A 22,797-nucleotide genomic window follows, 5' to 3' on the forward strand; every position below is an offset into this window, starting at 1 on the left:
GGACGGGGGTTTGGCGAGCGCCGCCGCCGCCGCCGCCGCCGCCGCCTGCGAGCCCTTCGGGCAGCCCGAGCTCCGCCCCACGCTCCCACGGGCCTCAGCCTGACGGCTCCTAAGCCTGCCAATCACGGCCCGCCTTTCTCCGTCCGCCCTGTCCAATCACAGCCGCCCTTTCAAACCGGAAGCGGTCTCGCCGATCTCAGCCCGCTCAGTCGCGGCTCGCCGCCTCAGAGTGGCCCCGCTCGCCCGTACGTCTGAGGCGCCGCTCCCGCCACCGCCGCTTTGGGAGCCGGCGGAGCATCGTCCCCGCTGCCGCTGCCTCGGCAGGCGCTGTTGCGGACGGGAAGGGCGGCCGGGAGCTTCCAGTTCAGGTCCTGGTCGGGATCAGGTTCTGGTCCAGGGAAGCGGGCAGGCGGCGGGCAGCGGGCGGACGCGGCCACAGCAATGGCGGTGGCGGGAGCAGCGCTTGAGGGGACCGCGGGGAGTCGCGGAGCGGAGCGCGGCGGGAATGGGCGGGCTGGGATTGGTGGAGCCGGCAGGCGCTGCCTCGGGTTGTGATTGGCTGGCTGTCCGCCCGTGGGGCATAAATAGCGGGCGTTGGGGCGTGATGGCGTCAGTTCGGCGGTGAAGCTGGGAGCGACGGGAGCTGCGGATGCGCGGTCCGAGGAGCGGCGCTGCGCCAGGACGGGACCCCCGCGGCAGCTGATCCGGGGAGCGCTGGTGAGCACGGACGCGACGCCTGCGGCCGTATCTGGGGCCGGCCGTGTCCAGTTCTTTCTGCCGCGCCCTGCGTGGCTCGGGTAGCCGGCGGCTGGTGTGGGGCCTGGAGTGGCGCGGTGCGGGGGGGGGGGGGGGGCACTGCCTGCTGTCTCTGGGGGCTGAAAGTAGCCGTTTTGCGTTTTCTGGATTTAAAGAAATGTTCAGAATACGAGGAATAAAGCTTGCTTTTTGTATTTTTATTACTTTATTTTGTTTTTACTTGTAGTGTTTTTTTTCTTAATTGTGTTGTTTTATTATTGCCTGTTTTAATACATCTTTTTTGTTTGATTTGTTTTCTTTACTAGATATCTCATGTTAATTCGGTAAGGGTTGTGGGACTGGGGCTGAAGCACCAGTTGTGAGAGCAGTGGGGACATAAAACCCCAGGGTGTGGAATAATGATTTTGGCATGAGCCAGGCCCAAAACAATGTGGAGTGGTGGAAATGCTGAGGCTAGATAAATGCCATGGGAGGAAGGCATGGAGCTGCAGCACAGGGCCTGCAGGTTATGCCTGGGGGATCCCAGCCCCTGCCCTGTGGTACCAACAAGGGGCTGAGGGTGTGAGGGCTCAGAGGGTTCTAGGGCCCAAGAACCAGCCCAAGAGTGCCTTTTGGGATGGGGGGGGCAGGAGTCCAGTGGCTATTGCCAGCCCCTGGAGCTGCCTGAGGGGAGGTGAGGGGGCCTTTGTGCAGGTGCTGGGCTGAGAGCCAGGGTGATGGGGAGGGTGGATGTTGAGCTTCAGGCCTCCAGTGTCCCCAGAGTTGGGATGCCACTTAGGGTTGCCACTTAGGGCTGGGTGGGTGGATGGGACAGCTTCTAGAGATACTGAAATTGTAATGATGGCAGTAACTGATTTGTGGCCTTATCAACAGCCCCAAGGTGCAGTGAGAAGCATGAGCAGCTTTTAGCTGCAGCCAGTAGGAAGCTGAGGAGCTGGAGCTGAGGCAGCAGACCTGGAGGAGACAGAAATATGGTAGGGTTTGGTGTAAAACCCCCGTGGGGCTGGGATAGGGATTGTGGAGCGGGAAGGTGAACTGCATGGTTGGAATTGAAATTGCTGTAAGAACTGTGATCAGAGCTCAAGAATGAGAGCTAAAAGAAAGATCCTGTCCTGAGAAGCACAAGTAGTATTGTGTGGCACTACTGTGAAGATTTAGAGCAGAAAGTGTAAAAGAAGAGCTGGCAGTTAAATAAAGCTTGTGGGACTGGAGCTGAAATCACTGGGGCCGGGGTGGGGACTGCAGTGCTGCAGAAAGAGTCACTGCTACAAGGGATACTCACTGTGGATCTGAGGACTAATCGCAGAATGGGACACAGAGCTGGAAGAAGAGAGCTGGCAGTAAAATAAAGCTTGTGGGGAAAGAGCTAAAAGGGCTGAGATCACTGGGCCTGGTCTTGTCATTGTGCGACTGGAATTGCGGCTTAACACATCGCAGCAACCTTAGGGCTGGTACCCGAGACTGTAGCGTTCTTGCGCCGAGATCACTGTAGGCCTGTGACATGGGTGCAGGGGCTGGGTATTGCCGCTAATAGTAGATCCGGATGTGTGGGGTGGCGAAAGGGAGGCTGCAAGCTTGCGCCTGAAAACCCCGTCGATGGCAGAATATTGCCTGTGCCTGTGATGGCACCTCTTGGGGCGCACTGTGGGGCTGGGAAGTGGACTGCGGGGCTGGCAACGTGAATGAAAATGGCAAAGGCACTAGACCTGTGAACGGGGCTGTGGGCATCCAGGAGAACTTATGCAGGGGGTGGCAAAGTGACTGGGGACTGCTCGCTGGGGGCTAAAATCACTGCAGGGCTAGCATATGGGTGGTGGGGTGGGCTTTCGGAGGCTGGTGCGGGAGCTGAATTGTTTCCAAGCTGGAGCCGAGAGCCAGATGCTGGCATTTGAAGCTGGAAAAACACAGAGCTGGAGCTGCAAGAAGAGAGCTGGCAGTAAAATAAAGCTTGTGGGACTGGAGCTGAAATCACTGGGGCCGGGGTGGGGGCTGCAGTGCTGCAGAAAGAGTCACTCCTACAAGGGATACTCACTGTGGATCTGAGGACTAATCGCAGAATGGGACACCCAAAATCCACCCTGCCCTAGACACCCAAAATCCACCCTGCACCCCCCAAATCAACCCTGGGATCCTCACAAACAACCCCTGGGACACTCCAAATCCACTCAAGAACATCCTGATCCCTCAAATTCACCACGAGACACCCCCTCCCCCCCCCCCAGACACTCTCTACTCCCTGGGACCCTCTGGCAGCCCCCAAATGTAACCTGAAAACCTCTCCCTCCCTCCCAGGAATCCCCCAAACACCAACTGGGACCCTCCAGACTGCCCTTCCACCAGTCTACCCTGGAACACCAAATTCCACCTTCAGAATCCCCACAAACACTCTCTGGAACCCTCAAACCCCCTCCAGACCCCCTAAACCCACCCTCATACACCCCAGAGTGCCTGGGAACCTCACCCCCTCCCAGGACCCTCCAACCCCCATTAGATGCCCCCAAATCCACCCCAGGATCTCCCCTGGGGTCCCTCACCACCTTCTGGATCCCCCAAATCCACCCTGCGATGTGCAAACATCTGCTGAGAAGCCCCTGGGACCACCCAAATCCACCCTGGGCCCCCCTAAAGACTCCCTGGAGGCCCCTGGGACCACCCCTACACAAAGCCCCCCCTCCACACTGTTCCAGCCCCACCACGTCCTTGCCTTCCCCCCAGCACATGGCCTTGTCCTCCTGCAGTGTCCTTGTGTGCCTCCTGATGTCCTTGCGTCCACCCATCCCCCAGGGGATGCATGTCCCCTGTGCCCCTTCCCCTGTGGTGGCACTGGCGCCCTGTCCCATTTGGGGGTCCCTAGAGCACTGTCTCCATGCCCCTAGGCTTTGTGTCCCCTTTCCCCACAGTGGATGTTGCCAGGGGGGTGCCCTCCAAGTCCCCACGCTCAGGATCTCCCCAGGATGTCACCCCCTTGTCCCCCTTCCTGGGGTGTCCCCAAGGTCTCCCCAGGGTGATATGGCCCCAGATCAGGATGTCCCCATCCTGTCTTCCCATGTTCTGATGTCTCCCACAGCCCCCCTCCATGTCCCCTACGCCCACCCACATCATTCCGACTCCTGTGCCTTCCATGACCCCGATGTCCCCATGTCCCCCATATCCCCCTCGTGTCACCACGTCCCCCATGTCCTCCTATGTCCCCCAACATTCCCCGTGTCCACCTGTGTCAGCTGGTGCTGCAGGGGGACCAAAGATGGTCCAAGGGGAACCCTCCTGTGGGGGTTTGGGGTGGGGGGGGGGGGGGGCTGGGAGGGTTCTGTGGGCAGTTGGAAGGGAGCTATGGGTACTCAGGGGGTGGGGGTGTCCAGAGGGGCTGTGGCAGATCCTGGGGGTGGCTCTGGGGGCTTAGGGAGGTCTAGGAGGATATCTGTGGGTGCTAAGGGGACGTTGTTGGGGCTCAGGGAGAGCCCATGGGGCTGACAGGTTTGTAGTGGCGGGGGGTCTGTGGCCTCCATGGATGGAGGGCTGTGGGAAGTGCTATGTGGGGGCCCCTTCCCCCAGGGGGAGGTCTGTCAGGGTATGGGGAGAGGGTCACTTGATACTGGGGCCCACTACCCACTTTGAGGGGTACAGGGTGTTTGAGCTGCCAGTGGCTGGATTTGAAAGGACCCTGTGCCCTGAGAGTGTGTTTAGGGGGTTTCTGCCCCTGGGAGATGCTGCCAAGGGGTCAGGGGATGCTGAGGGGCTTCAGTGCAGGTGATGGAGGATTCATAACTGTTCTCACTGCCCACTGCATCCTCTTGCTCCCCAAGGACCTGCAGCTGGCCCAACACCTGCAAGGGCCCCAGAGGGGGAGCGTCTGATGGGGGGCACCCCCGGGATCCCTACACCATGGCCCAATCCCTGGCACCCACCCACAGGAGCCCCCCTCCTGACACTTTCACATCCCTAATCCTATTGGGGGGTCCCTGAGAGATCCCCACATTGAGACATCCCCCACCTGGAACTCCCTTCTCAATACCCCTCCTGAGGGCCCCCACCATAGCACCCCACAAACTCCCCGGGCAACACATCCCCGGGTGGGGGTCCCCTTCCTGACTTCAGCACTTCTCAGATTATTGTGAGTCCCCACCTGTAATCATTCCAGGACCCGGGAACTGGAGGGACATCATCCCCCAAGGGGACATCCCTAGGACTCACACTCTATTGGAGACCTCCCTCACTTCTGCTGGACCCCAATAAATGTCTCTGATCCTCAAATGCTGCTGCTAGAGTGAGGGAAATTGGGGGCAGGCACCTGTGAAGGAGGCTCTGGGTGCAGGGACTTAAGGGGGGGGGGGGTGGGAGCACCTCCACGAGGGCTGTGGGAATTGGGATAGGGGATATTTGGGGAGGTGAGGAGGAGGGTGAAGCTTAAAATGTCCCCTTAATAAGGTGGTGTTTGGAGGGGCAGGGCTTGAGGGGGCACTTTTATAGTGGTGGGGTCATTTTGGGGGGTTAGGGATTAGAGGTTTGCTTTATGGAGGAATCAATGCATCAGGAGTCAGGGATCCCGGGGCAGGGACTTCGGGTCTGTTTTATAGAGGATGGGGGGCTGCCTCCAGGGCAGGGGTGTAGGGCTCCCCTTTACAAAGGCAGAGCGGCCGGTGCGGGGCAGGGCTTGACGTGAGACGGGGCTTTAAGCCTCCCGTGTGAGGCCCGAGCCTCGAGGGGTGGGGTTTTAAGGGGCGCTCTTTATGGGGCTGGGCCCAGGGTCCACTTTTATGCTGGCGGTGGCGGGTTGTCGTAGTAGGGTGCGTGTGCGCCACCTGAGAGGGGCAGGACTTAGGGGGTGGGGCTGCATGGGGCGTGGTTGTGGGGTTCCCCAATATAAGGGCTCTCCGGTCCGCCCCCCCACCCCGCGGGCCATGGCGGCTGCGGCGCTGCTGCTGGGCCTGCTGTCGCTGTCGCTGCTGTCGCGACTGTCGCGGCGTGGCGATGGGCGCGGCCCGCGCTGGGGCGTGCTGCACCTGCTGCACCCACAGGGGGCGCTGCACCTGAGCCGCCTGACGCGGCGGCACGGGCCCGTGCTGCGCCTGCGCGCGGCGGGCCGCGGTGAGTGCGGGATCCCCGACCCCAGCCGAACTTGCCCGGAACCCCCGAACCCGACCCTGACCGAGCTGCCCGGGACCCCCGAACCCGACCCCACCCCAGCCGCCCGGGACCCCCGAACCCGACACCAACCCAACCGCCCGGGACCCCACAGCCCCCCAAACCCCCATCCCTGCTCCCCAGGGACTCTCCGAGCCCCCAACTCTGCCCTTTCCCCCTGCGGTGGGGACCTCTCCTCAAACCCCCCCAAACCTTTCTTGGGGCCCTAATCCCCCGATGCTCTCCCCAAAATCCCACGCCAGGACTCCCCACTTGGTTTGGGATCTCCCCCAGTTTTGGAGTACCCCCAGCCCCTCCTCTTCCCTGCAGAGGTGCTGGTGCCGAGCTCGGTGGCGACCATCCGCGAGGCGCTGGTCCGGCACTGGGGGGACTGGCTGGGGCGCCCCCACAGCTATCTGGGTATGGCGGCGGGGTGGGGGGCGGTTGGAGGGGTTCCTGTGGGGTTTGGGGAGTATCCTGTGTGTAGTGAAGCCCTTCGGGGGATTTGAAGGGAGTCACTGTGTGGTTTCTGGGGTTCTCTGTGGGGCTCGGGAAGGGTCTCTAAGGGTTTGGGGGGGCCCTGTGGGATGGCAAGTCCTTATGGGGTTTGAGGGCGTCCCTATGAGATTGAAGGGGTTGTTACGGGATTGGGAGGGGGTCCCAATGGAGTTGGGGACATGGGTACTGGGGGGGGGGGCAGTTCTGGAGGGGTGGGTTGTCTGTAGGGGCTAGGGCAGTTTCTAGAGGTCTCTGCCCCACCAGACACACCCTTCAGCCTCCAGGGTGGCATTAGGAGGGTCCCATGGAGGAAGCGGCTATGGGGTTGAAGGAGGCTTTATGAGGTAGTGGGGCCCTGTAGCACACCCCTGGTGTATTGGAGGTGGGTCCCTATAGGGGCTGGGGGGTTTCTGGGGGTCCCTTACTGCTCCTGCCCAACCCCAGGGTCGCTGGTGTCACGGGGGGCCGGGACCTGGCACTGGGAGATCCCTGCCCTGGCTGGCGGCGGCAGCGGGGAGCAGTTCGGGGGGCACTGGCATGGGCTGGGGGGCGTCTCGGGCCCCTCCTTTGGCTGCAGGGCCGGGAGTTGTGTGAGGTGAGACCCTGAAACCGACTCCTGCCCAAAATGATCCTTCTGCAACCCCGACACCCCCAAAACTGATCCTCCCAGCATTGCAAAACAGATCCCCACACAATATTGACCAGCAAAACCCTGGCCAATGCACCCCAAAACTGATACCTTGAGCCTCACTCCCTTCACCCAAACCCCACCCATGCACCTTAACCATGTCCCCTGCATCTGGAAACTGCCCCCCAAACCCTACCCCCTGCACTCATCCCCCAATCTCTGCATCCCAAACCTGATCCCCAAACCCTGCACCCGCATCACTGTCCCCCAAAACTTACCCACCCAAACCTCACCCTCTGCACCCCAAAAGGGCATTATCCCTGTGAGTCCCCATAACTCCCTCAGAGCTCTGCACTTCTCTTGTGCGACCCCCTAAACGAGCCTTGGAGTCCCCCTTTATTTGCTCTGGGCCTCTCTCTAACCTTCTCTTTCCCCCAGGAGCTGCGTTCGTATGGGGAGGCCCCCCTGGACCCCTTTGAGGTGTTCACCTTCCACACCTGCAGGACCATCGCACGCCTCCTCTTTGGGGAGCTGGTGAGGATCTGGCAGGGGGCCCAGGATGGAGACAGGGGTTTGGAGGAGGACCCCAGTTTTTATGGGGGCCCAGGGTTTGGGGGGGACCCAGGAGTCTGTGGAGGGAACATCCAGCTGTTTGGGGGGACTGACCAATTTGTGTGTGGGTGGCAGGGGTTTGGGGGCACATAGGAATTTGAGGGGACCCGAATGTCTGAAATGATGTTCGGGGTGTTCTGGGGGATCCAGAGACAATTGAGTACTGGGCAGTACACAGGTGTGTTCTCCTCCAGGTGCCCCCTCCAGGGGAGCTCCGGGCCTTCTCACGCTGCCTGGGGGAGCTGCTGCAGGTCTGGGGGCACAGCAGTGTTCGGGTGCTGGACCTGCTGCCCCTGCTGCGGGTGAGCCTGGCAGCTCCTGGGGGTGGCTGTGGGGCTGTGGCCTTTTTGCTGCATGAGGGTCTATGGAGCCCAGAGCTATAGAGCCCTATGGGGGCAATAAGGGAATTGTGGAGATCTACAGGGGGACTATGGGCCCTTGGGGGCCTGGGAAGGGCTGTGAGTCTCAGGGGGATTATATGGCCCATGGGAGAGATATGGGGCTGGTGGGATTATATGGGGTTGGGAGTGAGGTTATAGCATCTGTGTGGGACTGGAGAAGGGTATGGAGGGCTGACAGAGAGCTTATAGGGTCCATAGAGAGCTTGGGTGGTGTCTGTGGTACTGGGAAGGGACCCTATAACTAATGGGGCTGGACAGGGGTTATAGTGTTTGTGTGGGGCTAGGGTGAGTGTTACAGGGTCTATATGGTGTTGAGGATCTCTGGGCCTGGGAGGGGCAGTTGTGGGGGCTGTATAGGGCTGAGGTGGGGTAAAGTGTCTCTGTGGTGCTGAGGATGCCTGTAGGACATTGGAGGGGTCTGTATGGCCCAGGGGAGCGGCCATAGGGTATCTCTGGGGCTCAGGAGACTCAGGCAGCATCTCTGGGGGAGCGGGTGTCTCTCTGAGGTCAAAGGTTTCTTGGCGGTGGGGGTCCCCATGGAGTCCCTGTGCGCAGGCCCTGCCCAACCCGGGACTGCGGAAGCTGCTGCAGCTTGTCCAGCACCGTGACATGTTTGTGGAGACCCAGATCCAGCGGCATCAGGTGGGGAGGCCCAGGGAGCTGGGAGGCAGCCCGAGGTCAGGAGCGGTGCAGTTGGAACAGAGCCTCAGGGGAAACCCAGGGCTTTGGAAACTACATGGGGGTCTGGAAGGACTCAGGTTCTGGGTGGAAACCAGGAGTTTGGGGGCTACCCAGGGGCTTGGGGGCACCCACATATTTTTGGGGAAACAGAGGTTTGGGGGGACCCAAGGGGATGGGAGGAGCCGGGGGTCTGGGAGGCTTGTAAGGCCTTGGGGAGGGCCAGGGGTTTAGGTGGACTTGGGGGTTTGGAAGAGACTCCCGTGTTTGGGGGCAGCTGGGGATCAGGAGAAACCCCCAACACGTGTCACCCCTTTGCCAGGCGTGCCCCTCCCCTCCCCCGGACTCAGTTCTGGGGGCACTGCTGGGGCGTAATCCTGGGGCACGGGAGGGCCCCCTGAGCCCCCCCCGGCTGCACATGGCGCTGGTGGACCTGTTCATTGGGGGCACCGAGACCACTGCGGCGGCGCTGGGCTGGGCTGTGGCCTTCCTGCTGCACCGCCCCGAGGTGAAACACATGTCCCTCCATGTCTTCCATGCAGCCCTGGAGGGGTCCTCTGTGTCCCCAGGGGTCCTGTGTCCCCCCCTACATCCTGTGTTCCATATGTCCCTCATGTTCCCTTCTCCGTGGGTTTCCTGCTGCTCTGCCCCCAGATGATGTGGAGCACCCTCTGTCCCCTGTACAGTGCCAGGGCTCCATGTGTGTACTTGGGGGTCCCATATCCCCACCTGTGTCCTACATGTCCCCCACGTCCTCCTCCCCATGGCTGACACTGTGCCCTTGCACCACCCTGAGGTGCCCCATGGATCTCTCAGACATTTCAGAGCTGTGTCTGTGTCTCTATGTGGCTCCTTGGTTTGGGGTTTCCATGGAGAGGTGGCTCAGGGTCCAGGGATAGAGGGTCCTAAGAGAGAGATCTGGGGGCTCAGGGGTGTCCCCAAGGAGGAGGGAGGAGCAAATCTGGGGTGGGGGTTGGGTCTCAGGACAGGTCTGGGGAGGATCTGGGAGTTCAAGGGGGTTGCCAAGGGAGAGGGCCAGGCTTGAGGATGGTTTGGGGTCCCAGGGGCAGGTTGGTGAGTTTGGGGGGGTCTGGGGTTCTGGGGAGTCACCCTGTCATCCCATTGCCACTGTGTGCCCCCTGGGATGCACCCCCTCCCCTGGTGCCCCATGGCAGACATGGCACACCTGTGCAGCTGCAGGTGCGGCTGCGGGCGGAGCTGCAGGGGGCACAGGGACCACCCGGGCCAGGGGACATGGGGCGCCTGCCCCTTCTTCAGGCCACCGTCAGCGAGACCCTGCGGCTGCGACCCCCTGCGCCCCTGGCGCTGCCCCACTGCGCCCTGCGCCACACCAGGTACCAGGGCAGGGAGGAGCCGCCACCGGCCAGTCTGGGTGAGGGGCAACCACCACAGAACAGGAAGGGTCCGCCTGGTATCATCAGTAGGGTCCGGGAGAACCCAGCAGAGCCCATTAGACCCCAGCAAGTTCCGCTAAGACCCATCAGGTCCCAGCATGGCCCGGGTAAGACCCGAATATGCAGAATATTTACCAGTAGGGCCCAGTAGAAGTAGGCCCACAGTAGACTCCAATAGACCAGTACAGTCTGGTAAGTCCTTGTAGGACCCAGTAGGCTTCAACAGGGCCCAATAAATCCCAGTAAGACTCATTAGGTCCCAGTAGGCCCCAGTATAACCCCAGTACATTCCACTTGCCCCAGCAGGTTCTGGTATGACCCCAGTAGACCCTAACAGACACTCAGTAGATCCTAGAAGATTCCAGAATAGCCTCAGTAGGCCCCAGCAGAGCCCAGAAGATCCCAGCAGGAGTTCCCAATATATCCCAGTAAGTCCAAGGTAGCCCCACGAAACCCCAGTAGACATCCAGTAGCCCCCAGAAAAGCTCACGATGGGTCCAGCAGTTCCCAGTGAGCCCAGTAGACCCCAGTATGGCCCCAGTAGACCTCGACAGATAGCCAGTAGATACCAGAGAGCTCCAGTAGGACTCCACCAGATCCCAGTATGGCGCTAGCAGATCCCACCCAGTGTGCCAGTAGACCCCAAATAAATTCTAGTAGGTGTCAGTATGGCTCCAGTAGATTCCAGTATAGCATCAGTAAATTCCAGTAGGCACCTAATAGATCCCAGGAGACCCCAGAGAGCCCCAGTAGACTCCAACAGACACCCAGTAACTCCCAGCAGCACCTACCAGATCTCAGTATAGACCCTGTAGACCCAAACAGACATCCAGTCATACCCAGTGAGCCCCCAGAGAGCCTCAGTAGGTCTCAGTATGGCCCATGTAACTTTCAGTAGCCCCCAGCAGACCGCAGTCTATCTCCATGCACCTTGTCCCCTTCCAGTCTTGGGGGGCTCCCCGTGGCAGCCGGCACTGTCCTGATCCCCAACCTGCTGGCAGCCCAACAGGACCCTGACATCTGGCAGCACCCTGAGGTCTTCCTGCCCGGTATGTGGGTATGCCTGCACTCTGAGTGCCCCCCTGAACTCCTGGGTTTCCTCAAACATCAAACTGGGTTCCCCCAGCCATGGTGTTTTCCCTGATTCCTGGGTATCCTGGGAACACCTTTGTGTCATGTGTCCCCCCCCCCGATGCCTGAACCACCCCAACCCCACACCCCCTCCCCCAAACCTGTGGTTACCCCCCACCATCCCCATTAGTTCTCCCATATATCTGTGTACCCCCCTCAAAACCTGTTCCTCCCCTCTACCCCCCTGCCGAAACCCCTGAGACCCCCCTCAGGTGTCTGAACCCTCCCCAAACATGTGAATCCCCTCTGTCATCCTGGGGTCTCCCCCAAATCTTAGGCTCCCTCTGAGCCCCTGGGTCACCCCAAACCCCCATGTTTCCCTTCTGAACCCCGAAGTCCAACCTGGGGAACCCCCAGGCACCCTCCAAACTTGTGGAGGTCCGCCCCTAAGTCCTGGGTCCCCCCATGGCGCCTGCTCCCCCCAAGCCTGTGGGTCCCCCCCCGGAACCCCCCGATCCTGCGGGTCCCCCCGCACCCCTCGGAGCTGACCCGCCGCCCCCCAGAGCGGTTCCTGGCGCCGGGCGCCCCCTCGCGGTCGCTGCTGCCGTTCGGCTGCGGGGCGCGATCGTGCCCGGGGGAGGGGCTGGCGCGGGCCGAGCTCTTCGTGTTCCTGGGGCTGATCCTGCGGGAATTCCGTCTGGAGCCGGGCCCGGAGGGACTGCCGGGGCTGAGGGGCTCACCGGGCACGGTGCTGCGCTGCCCCTCCTTTCGCCTGCGTATGGTGCCCTGCCAGCCCCCGGGCTTACCCTGACCCTGGCCTGACTCCACTTGACCACTTTATTACTTTTCTGAACACACTGTGACTCACCTGAGGTTTTTTTGACCCTTCTTGAATACACCTGACTTCACCTGAGCCTGTGTGACACTGCCTGAACCTGGCTGACCGTGACCCCCTGACTGACCCCACCTGACATCGGCCTCACCCCTGCCAACCCTATGCCTCACCTTGACACCGGCTATGACCCCAGCTGTGACCCTACCTAACCCCATCTGACTCTGCTTGAACCCTGCGTGACTCCATCCCAACTCACCTGACACCTGACCCCTGCGTGCCCCCATTCAAAACCAGATAGCTGGGTCTCTCCCGGATGCCTGAGTCAATGCCGTGTGGGAGGGCCCCATTTATCTCCTCCTAATAAAATTTGTGCTTTTGAACCCACAAGTCCCGGCTCTTCCTGGGACCCCCTAAACGTCCGGAACGCCCGAAGCCCAGCCTTGCGCCCACCCTGACCGGCCACTCTCGGCACCCGCCACAGCCCTCGGACAGCATCAGAAGATAGCGGTCTGGCTGATTTGCACTTCCCCGCTCCGCAAAGCCCTCCCCGGAGAGGCTGCGGTCCGGGTTGGGCTCGCAGCCCTGCGAGATACGGCGGGTTTGTGCGGGGCGCTGCGTTCTGCTGATCTGACTGGCAACAGGCGACTCAAAGCATGAAGCGCTCTGATTGGCCGAGGCCTGGTGTGCCTGGCAACCGATTGGCTTAGAGCTGTTGGGGGCGGGAGGGGAGTAGAGCGCCGTCCCCAGAGCGAGGGCCTGGAGGAGCGGGCGCTGCAGGGTGGAGTGCCCGCTCCGAACATAGCGGGGGCACTCAGGAGCACTCCCCCGACGCAAAAACCCGAGGGAGAGAACAGCGAGGAGGGGCAGGGAGGGAACGAGACCGTCCGCGCCCCTCGAGTCATGTGTCGAAATGGGGGCAACGGCAAAGGAGGGGTAGGCAAGGCAAGGGAACGGAAAGGTTGGTCGGTGAGGAAAGGCAAAGGAGGAAGAGGCAATTCAAGAGGGCACCAATACAAGGCAAGGCAAGCGTGGGTTAGGTAAGGCAAAAAAAGGAAGGGTACGAAACGCTATGCAAGGGAGGGTTAAACAAGGCAAAACAACAGAGGAGAAGGCAAGACAACAGAAGGGAGGGTTGGTAAAGGCAACACGAGGAAAGGGAGGGGCAGACAAGGGGTCCAGGCAAGGCAAGGGGAGGCAGTGGAAGCCAAGATAATGGAAGGAAATGGAGAGGTAGGCCAGATAAGGCAGTACAAGGCAACGGAGGGGTTGTTACCTGAGCTATCCAGCTGCAGGGTAAATGTTCAAAATAAACATTGGACCCTCAAGGGAAGAGTCTGCAGGGTGCCGCACCGGTCCCGGGGCCCCCCGCCCCGCGGGTGCCGCCCGCAGCTCCCGCTCCATCATCCCCACAGCCCCTGCGCTCCCCCCGCCCCGGTGACATAACTCAGGTTTCCCACAGGGTCCGCATGATTTGCGGAAAAAACTCCACAACTAGTAAAAGTCGTGAAGTGGGTATGTATCTTTATTCAGCGTCGGATGCATGCAGGATAACTCCTTAAAGAACATGCGCGCAATCAGAGAGTCCAAACTCCCCTTTTTCCCCCAGCCTATTGCATATGCATTAAGTTTTGCAATAGGTTCATGCATATTCATCGCATTACAATTAGTTAATGTCAGTCCTTGAGCAGAGAGCTCGCTGTTTGTCAGTTGTGTCCTGCAGCCTCAGTTTTGGCTTGCTTCTTATTTCAAGGTCCAAGGGGCCCCTCTTACCTTCCTCTAGCTTGGAAGCTCACATTCCTTTCACCTTGTTTGAGACAATTTTGAGAGCTACAGGCTTTTTTGAACACAGCAAATTTAACAGACTAAACAACTTAAACAATTCAAAACAGCATATTCCACTTAAATCTGAAGTTGATTTCTAACCCAAGTTAATTCCTAACCTCATGTCTCATTTGACAGGAGATGAAGGATTTTTAGGGATTTTTTTTTAGGACTATTGAGGGTAATTTTAGGACTTTTTATGAGTTAGGGTATCTTTAGGGCTTTTGAGGGAATTTTAAGGTATTTTTTGGGGTAGATTTTTTAGAATTTTAATGAGTTTTGGGGTAGAAGGAAAGGCAAGTCTGGCACCCCATAGTTTAAGGGGCAGACGAAGAGCTGTGTAGGGAAGGGAACACCCCACATGACCTTTTTTCACCTCCTCCCCCGCTCCAAGGTCTAGCAGCCCCCCATGCAACCAGCTGCTTTCAGAGGGTTACCCAGGCACACCTGCACAGGGAGCTGCTAGTCCACAGGGGCTAACGGGGGTATCCCAAGCATCCCTCTGGGAGCTATGGTTGAAGCATCCAGCAGGGACTAGGGAGCTGCTAGGCCAACCTGGGCGTAGAGCATCACTTTGAGAAAATGCCAAGGGAAGAACCCTCTTGCCAAGGGGCAGCACCCGAGCAGGCTAGGCAGCATGTACTACTGATGTACTACTTAGTAATCACCAAGGAATAATTACATAAGTTAACAGCAAATTACCCAATTTAGCTAGATGTGTAACCTTAACACAAAGTTTTATGTTTTACCAGTTTTCTGTTCTTCTGCTCCAAGTAGTTGTTGCAAAAAAGAAAGCGCTGTTATTTTTCTGTAGAGTTTTCTTCTATAACAAGCCCTTTACTGCCCTTGAATCTGAGCCAGAGAAGCCAAACAGCTGCAGCTGCTCTGAGGGCTTGGTGGGATTCGCCCCCTCCCTTTTCCTGGGTGCCATGGGAACGAGAGGCGAGCACAATCAGGGGTATATTAACCCCAGCCTTGGCTGAGGAGCTTCATTCCCTCTCTGGGATGTGCTGGGGTAAGAACTCTCCTCTCATTTCATTGAGGAGGCTCTTTCAGCTTATCTCAGCTTGTTTTCAGCAGGTGTTTCTGGGCATCTAAAGCAATAGAGGCTTGGAAGAGACTGAAGAAAACAGCATGGAATACAGGGAGTATTTAAGTTAACAATTTCGGGTTTTGTGTTTAGGGGTGGTAAAGTGCATTTGCAAGTTCTGGTGTTGTTCTTGTTTTGTTTTTTATTATTTTTTAGGAGGAGTAGATCTTCCAGAGGCTCCCAGTTCTGTCAAGTATAACACTTTGTTCAGCAGATTCATCATGTTGTCACAAGAGGGATCTGCCTAGTGTCAAAGATGATGTTTGAGATTGAGGCTTCAGGCGAGTTAAGGGTTGTGACTAGGAGAGGGAGGGTGAGCAGGTATCCAGGTAGGAGTTATTGTGGGTGGGGGGAGATTTGAAGGCAGCAGGGTGAGAAAGGCTGTTGATTTGAGGACACATTCCCCCCCCCCCCTCCCTCCCCCGCCAAGAGACTTCTCAGAAGCCTAGCAGAGGTTTTCACATGTCTTAAAGCACACAAGGTGATCCACTGCACTCACAGGAATGCCATTTAACTTTGCCTTTCTCTAACCCAGGTGCCACCCCTAATGAAGGCCACAGCCTTGGAATCAGGATGAAGCTGGAGCCTGAAGGAGCCAGGCACACTCAGGAGAGGGCAAGTAGCTGCCTTGCTGGGATTAGGCCCACATAACTCTGAACTCACACTTTGGTTTTGGTTTTCTTTATTGTAGCTGACCAGAGGCTAACAGGTGATCATGGGGCCCTCCGAGGCAGACTCATTGCAGGTGCAACATGGATTCCCATCACCTATCATCCAAAAGATAAGTCGGGGGCCACGGCCTGGAGATGGGAGAGTAGCAGGTTGGGAATCCCTGGGACAGATTTAAAAATTGGCATATATGTAAGCATGTCGCCTTATATTGTGTGTACTTACACTCTATGTGGACTTGCACTGTATGCATCAGCTTATATTGTGTGTACTTACACTGTACCACTTATGATCGCAGCTGCCCTGCCCTGGCACGTAGTCACAGTTAGGTAGAACAGTTATAACAACTTTACTGTTCATCTGTCTTTCGTGGGATTTTGGGTAGAAAATTTATCAGTCCAGAGTGGGGACAAGTCCTAGCTGTCAGCCACCTGTTGACCCTTCCTGTTGTCTCACAGGTCCTCGTGGCTGCTGTTTTCCCCAGGATCTGCCATTTACCTCAAGGAGCGGCAGCCAGAAGATGTGTCAAAGCACCTTCTTCAGCATCTCAGGTAAGGGCCACAGTGAGCATGTAAGTGGAAGGAGTATGTGTGAGAGCACGTGGCTGTGTCTGTCTGCTCGTCTCTGTGTGTGTGAGCGCATGCTGACTGGATTTAACCTTGTGTGTGTGACTTTTGCTTTCCAGGTTTTGCAACTCCTTGTTAAATTTAGAATAAAAAATCCCCAGCTGCCTTCCACCCTGGCTGTTTTTTTTTTTTTGGTCCCGGCCAAGTGAAAACCCAGAAAAATACCACAAGATAGGCTAGAAAAGAACCAAAAAACCAAGAAAAAAAACCCAATATGGGTGAGAATACCGAGAAAAAAACTCCCAAGATGGGCAAGAAAAAAATGCAGAAAACACCCACAGAAAACCAAGAAAAAAACCCCAGGATGGGCAAGAAGAATCCCAGAAAAACAATGCTACATGGACCAGAAAAAACCCAGGAAAAACCAGAAAAAAAAACAGAAAAAAAAGGGAAAAAAATCCCAAGATGGGCAAGGAAAAAAACCCCCCCAAAAAAAACCACAAGATGGGCAAGGAGAAGATCCACAAAAAACCCAGAAAAATCACAGAAAAACCCCCAAGAAGGGCAAGAAAAAACCCAGAAAACACCCACAGAAAACCAAGGAAAAAACCCCAAGATGGGTGAGAAAACTCCCAGGAAAAAAAACCAAGATGGACCAGAAAAAACCCTTAAAAAACCAAGGAAAAAAAAAAAAAAAAAAACCGGAAAAAAACCCAAGAATAGGCAAGAATACTCCAGAAAAAACCTCAGAAATAATCCGCAAGATGTGCAAGAAAAAACCCAGAAAAAAACACAAAAAAAACCCCCATGATGGGCAAGAAGAAATCTGGAACAAACACCCCAAGACTGGCAAGAAAAAACGCCAAGATGGGCAAGAAAAAACTGACGTAAAACCGGCCGCAAAGCCCGACTGTCGTAAAACCAGCCGTAAAGCGCGACTGTCATAAAAGGTGCCGTAAAGCGCGACTGTCGTAAAACCGGCCGTAAAGCGCGACTGTCGTAAAAGGTGCCGTAAAGCGCGACTGTCATAAAAGGCGCCGTAAAGCGCGACTGTCGTAAAAGGCGCCGTAAAGCGCGACTGTCGTAAAAGGTGCCGTAAAGCGCGACTGTCGTAAAAGGTGCCGTAAAGCGCGACTGTCGTAAAACCGGCCGTAAAGCGCGACTGTCGTAAAAGGTGCCGTAAAGCGCGACTGTCGTAAAACCGGCCGTAAAGCGCGACTGTCGTAAAAGGTGCCGTAAAGCGCGACTGTCGTAAAACCGGCCGTAAAGCGCGACTGTCGTAAAACCGGCCGTAAAGCGCGACTGTCGTAAAACCGGCCGTAAAGCGCGACTGTCGTAAAAGGCGCCGTAAAGCGCGACTGTCGTAAAACCGGCCGTAAAGCGCGACTGTCGTAAAAGGTGCCGTAAAGCGCGACTGTCGTAAAACCGGCCGTAAAGCGCGACTGTCGTAAAACCGGCCGTAAAGCGCGACTGTCGTAAAAGATGCCGTAAAGCGCGACTGTCGTAAAACCGGCCGTAAAGCGCGACTGTCGTAAAAGGTGCCGTAAAGCGCGACTGTCGTAAAAGGTGCCGTAAAGCGCGACTGTCGTAAAATCGGCCGTAAAGCGCGACTGTCGTAAAACCGGCCGTAAAGCGCGACTGTCGTAAAAGGTGCCGTAAAGCGCGACTGTCGTAAAACCGGCCGTAAAGCGCGACTGTCGTAAAAGGTGCCGTAAAGCGCGACTGTCGTAAAACCGGCCGTAAAGCGCGACTGTCGTAAAACCGGCCGTAAAGCGCGACTGTCGTAAAAGGTGCCGTAAAGTGCGACTGTCGTAAAACCGGCCGTAAAGCGCGACTGTCGTAAAACCGGCCGTAAAGCGCGACTGTCGTAAAAGGTGCCGTAAAGCGCGACTGTCGTAAAACCGGCCGTAAAGCGCGACTGTCGTAAAACCGGCCGTAAAGCGCGACTGTCGTAAAACCGGCCGTAAAGCGCGACTGTCGTAAAAGGTGCCGTAAAGCGCGACTGTCGTAAAACCGGCCGTAAAGCGCGACTGTCGTAAAAGGCGCCGTAAAGCGCGACTGTCGTAAAACCGGCCGTAAAGCGCGACTGTCGTAAAAGGTGCCGTAAAGCGCGACTGTCGTAAAAGGTGCCGTAAAGCGCGACTGTCGTAAAAGGTGCCGTAAAGCGCGACTGTCGTAAAACCGGCCGTAAAGCGCGACTGTCGTAAAACCGGCCGTAAAGCGCGACTGTCGTAAAAGGTGCCGTAAAGCGCGACTGTCGTAAAAGATGCCGTAAAGCGCGACTGTCGTAAAACCGGCCGTAAAGCGCGACTGTCGTAAAAGGTGCCGTAAAGCGCGACTGTCGTAAAAGGGGCCGTAAAGCGCGACTGTCGTAAAAGATGCCGTAAAGCGCGACTGTCGTAAAAGGTGCCGTAAAGCGCGACTGTCGTAAAACCGGCCGTAAAGCGCGACTGTCGTAAAAGGTGCCGTAAAGCGCGACTGTCGTAAAAGGTGCCGTAAAGGGCGACTGTCGTAAAAGGTGCCGTAAAGCGCGACTGTCGTAAAACCGGCCGTAAAGCGCGACTGTCGTAAAACCGGCCGTAAAGCGCGACTATCGTAAAACCGGCCGTAAAGCGCGACTGTCGTAAAACCGGCCGTAAAGCGCGACTGTCGTAAAAGGTGCCGTAAAGCGCGACTGTCGTAAAACCGGCCGTAAAGCGCGACTGTCGTAAAAGGTGCCGTAAAGCGCGACTGTCGTAAAAGGTGCCGTAAAGCGCGACTGTCGTAAAACCGGCCGTAAAGCGCGACTGTCGTAAAACCGGCCGTAAAGCGCGACTGTCGTAAAACCGGCCGTAAAGCGCGACTGTCGTAAAACCGGCCGTAAAGCGCGACTGTCGTAAAAGGTGCCGTAAAGCGCGACTGTCGTAAAACCGGCCGTAAAGCGCGACTGTCGTAAAGCCGGCCGTAAAGCGCGACTGTCGTAAAAGGTGCCGTAAAGCGCGACTGTCGTAAAACCGGCCGTAAAGCGCGACTGTCGTAAAACCGGCCGTAAAGCGCGACTGTCGTAAAGCCGGCCGTAAAGCGCGACTGTCGTAAAAGGTGCCGTAAAGCGCGACTGTCGTAAAACCGGCCGTAAAGCGCGACTGTCGTAAAAGGTGCCGTAAAGCGCGACTGTCGTAAAAGGTGCCGTAAAGCGCGACTGTCGTAAAACCGGCCGTAAAGCGCGACTGTCGTAAAACCGGCCGTAAAGCGCGACTGTCGTAAAACCGGCCGTAAAGCGCGACTGTCGTAAAATCGGCCGTAAAGCGCGACTGTCGTAAAACCGGCCGTAAAGCGCGACTGTCGTAAAAGATGCCGTAAAGCGCGACTGTCGTAAAAGCGGCCGTAAAGCGCGACTGTCGTAAAAGGTGCCGTAAAGCGCGACTGTCGTAAAAGGTGCCGTAAAGCGCGACTGTCGTAAAACCGGCCGTAAAGCGCGACTGTCGTAAAACCGGCCGTAAAGCGCGACTGTCGTAAAGCCGGCCGTAAAGCGCGACTGTCGTAAAAGGTGCCGTAAAGCGCGACTGTCGTAAAAGGCGCCGTAAAGCGCGACTGTCGTAAAACCGGCCGTAAAGCGCGACTGTCGTAAAAGGTGCCGTAAAGCGCGACTGTCGTAAAACCGGCCGTAAAGCGCGACTGTCGTAAAACCGGCCGTAAAGCGCGACTGTCGTAAAAGGTGCCGTAAAGCGCGACTGTCGTAAAACCGGCCGTAAAGCGCGACTGTCGTAAAAGGTGCCGTAAAGCGCGACTGTCGTAAAACCGGCCGTAAAGCGCGACTGTCGTAAAAGGCGCCGTAAAGCGCGACTGTCGTAAAACCGGCCGTAAAGCGCGACTGTCGTAAAACCGGCCGTAAAGCGCGACTGTCGTAAAAGGTGCCGTAAAGCGCGACTGTCGTAAAACCGGCCGTAAAGCGCGACTGTCGTAAAACCGGCCGTAAAGCGCGACTGTCGTAAAAGGTGCCGTAAAGCGCGACTGTCGTAAAACCGGCCGTAAAGCGCGACTGTCGTAAAACCGGCCGTAAAGCGCGACTGTCGTAAAAGGTGCCGTAAAGCGCGACTGTCGTAAAACCGGCCGTAAAGCGCGACTGTCGTAAAACCGGCCGTAAAGCGCGACTGTCGTAAAAGGTGCCGTAAAGCGCTACTGTCGTAAAACCGGCCGTAAAGCGCGACTGTCGTAAAACCGGCCGTAAAGCGCGACTGTCGTAAAAGGTGCCGTAAAGCGCGACTGTCGTAAAGCCGGCCGTAAAGCGCGAATGTCGTACAACCGGCCGTAAAGCGCGACTGTCGTAAAAGGTGCCGTAAAGCGCGAATGTCGTAAAACCGGCCGTAAAGCGCGACTGTCGTAAAAGGTGCCGTAAAGCGCGACTGTCGTAAAACCGGCCGTAAAGCGCGACTGTCGTAAAACCGGCCGTAAAGCGCGACTGTCGTAAAACCGGCCGTAAAGCGCGACTGTCGTAAAACCGGCCGTAAAGCGCGACTGTCGTAAAGCCGGCCGTAAAGCGCGACTGTCGTAAAACCGGCCGTAAAGCGCGACTGTCGTAAAAGGTGCCGTAAAGCGCGACTGACGTAAAAGGTGCTGTAAAGCGCGACTGTCGTAAAAGGTGCCGTAAAGCGCGACTGTCGTAAAACCGGCCGTAAAGCGCGACTGTCGTAAAAGGTGCCGTAAAGCGCGACTGTCGTAAAAGGTGCCGTAAAGCGCTACTGTCGTAAAACCGGCCGTAAAGCGCGACTGTCGTAAAAGGTGCCGTAAAGCGCGACTGTCGTAAAAGGTGCCGTAAAGCGCGACTGCCGTAAAAGGTGCCGTAAAGCGCGACTGTCGTAAAACCGGCCGTAAAGCGCGACTGTCGTAAAAGGCCCTAGGTAGGTTCTAGATACAGTTCTAGGTCTAGTTCTAGGTGCGTTCTAGGTATGTTCTAGATGTAGTTCCGTACACTGAATATGGTCTGGGTGTGGTCTAGATTACGTTATAGGTGCGTTCTAGACTGCGTTCTAGACTGCGTTCTAGGCATGTTCTGGGTTACGCTCTAAGTTTGTCCTAGAGCGCGTTCTAGGTACGTTCTAGATTGTGTTCCAGGCGCGTTCTAGAGCGCGTTCTAGGTACGTTCTAGATTGCGTTCTAGGTACGTTCTAGATTGCGTTCTGGGTGTGTTCTAGAGCGCGTTCTAGGTGTGTTCTAGATTGCGTTCTAGGTGTGTTCTGGAGCGCGTTCTGGAGCGCGTTATAGCTATGTTGTAGATTCCGTTCAAGGTGGCGCTAGATTGTGTTCTAGGCACGTTCTAGACTCTAAATTGCGTTCTAGATTGCTTTGTATTAGGCTCTAGGTTTGCGTTCTAGGTGCGTTCTAGACATGTTCTAGACTCTACGAAACTTTGTAGATTGTGTTCTAGGTGTGTTCTGGGTTCCGTTCTAGATACAGTTCTAGGTACGTTCCAGAATGTTATGTTCTGTATATGTACTAGATATGTATTAAGTATGCTTCCGGATACGGTTCTAGGTATGGCTCTATGTTATATAGAATTATGTATAATATATATTCATAATATATAATACATACAATATATAATTCTATATAATCTATATAATACTATATATAAAGTATATATTCTATTTACAAATATTAATTAGTTTCACTCCAAGTATGAATTGAATTTGGCTGCTCAGTCATGCAACAAGCCGGTCCTTCATCTGAATGGATGTGCTTGCTTGAATGCTTGCCAGTGCCTGATGGCTGGAAGGCAAATGAAACTTTCCCTCACAAAACTGTGCAGTGGTATCATGGGTTGACTGGCAAAAAATAATGTATTTTCCTATGCCCGTTTGAGTTACTGATGATTATTTTCAGATTCAGAATAGAAGCATAAATTGTCAAAGCAAAATACCAGGTGAGAATTCTCTGAGGAAGAAGGAAAAGCCAGGCGTTTTTATAATCCCTAAAAGTTTGTGTTTTGAAGAATCCAAACATAAACTTAACTCTTGAGCATTTATGTTTATACAATTCATTGTACTCACAGGAAATAACATTAGGAATTGATTACTGCTGGTATCACCCCCTTCATAGCTGTGTGGACTAAGTTGATTCCAGTCATGTACAGAACTTGTGGCATTTTACTTCTTCAATTGTAATTGTTGTCCCAACCTCAATTTGAACCTGAAATGTCACCAGACTATCCTTTTTAGGTTAAAATAGAAAATAAAATATTGGAGCCTTTTGACTTCAGTAGTCTAACTCTGCTGAGTTTTCAGGATCCATCTGTAAATTAGTTTGGCTTTCAGCTTCCACTGTCCATAACATGTTCACTGTTCATAATTTTAACTTCAGACAGGGAACTGATGTTCAGGCAAAAATGGATGGTTTAACACATAGCTCTAGATATAGCTCTAGATATAGCTCTAGATATATAGAATTAGATATAATATATATTAATAATATATAATATATAAAATATATAATTATATATAACAATAGATATAATATTATCTATAAAGTATATATTCTATATAAGATATATTTCTATGAATACTATATATTTATATACATATTTTCAACTGCTTCTCAGATGAAAATGATTCAAGAACACTCCTCTTTCCAGACCAGTGACAAAATTGGATTTTCAGCAGA

General features: G+C 55.6%; 1 long non-coding RNA gene and 1 pseudogene across 1 annotated transcript; both read left to right on the forward strand.

Annotated features, from left to right (window-relative positions):
* The first annotated feature begins 619 nt into the window (after positions 1-619).
* LOC132075570 (uncharacterized) lies at positions 620-5,007 on the forward strand. The gene is made up of 3 exons (XR_009418785.1): positions 620-717; positions 1,630-1,730; positions 4,895-5,007. It is a non-coding gene; the product is annotated as an uncharacterized LOC132075570 (long non-coding RNA).
* A 647-nt stretch (positions 5,008-5,654) lies between these two features.
* Positions 5,655-13,080, forward strand: LOC132075813 (steroid 21-hydroxylase-like; annotated as a pseudogene).
* The last annotated feature ends 9,717 nt before the right edge of the window (positions 13,081-22,797 follow it).

The sequence above is a fragment of the Ammospiza nelsoni genome, chromosome 7, assembly GCF_027579445.1.
Source record: "Ammospiza nelsoni isolate bAmmNel1 chromosome 7, bAmmNel1.pri, whole genome shotgun sequence".
Classification (NCBI taxonomy): Eukaryota; Metazoa; Chordata; class Aves; order Passeriformes; family Passerellidae; genus Ammospiza; species Ammospiza nelsoni.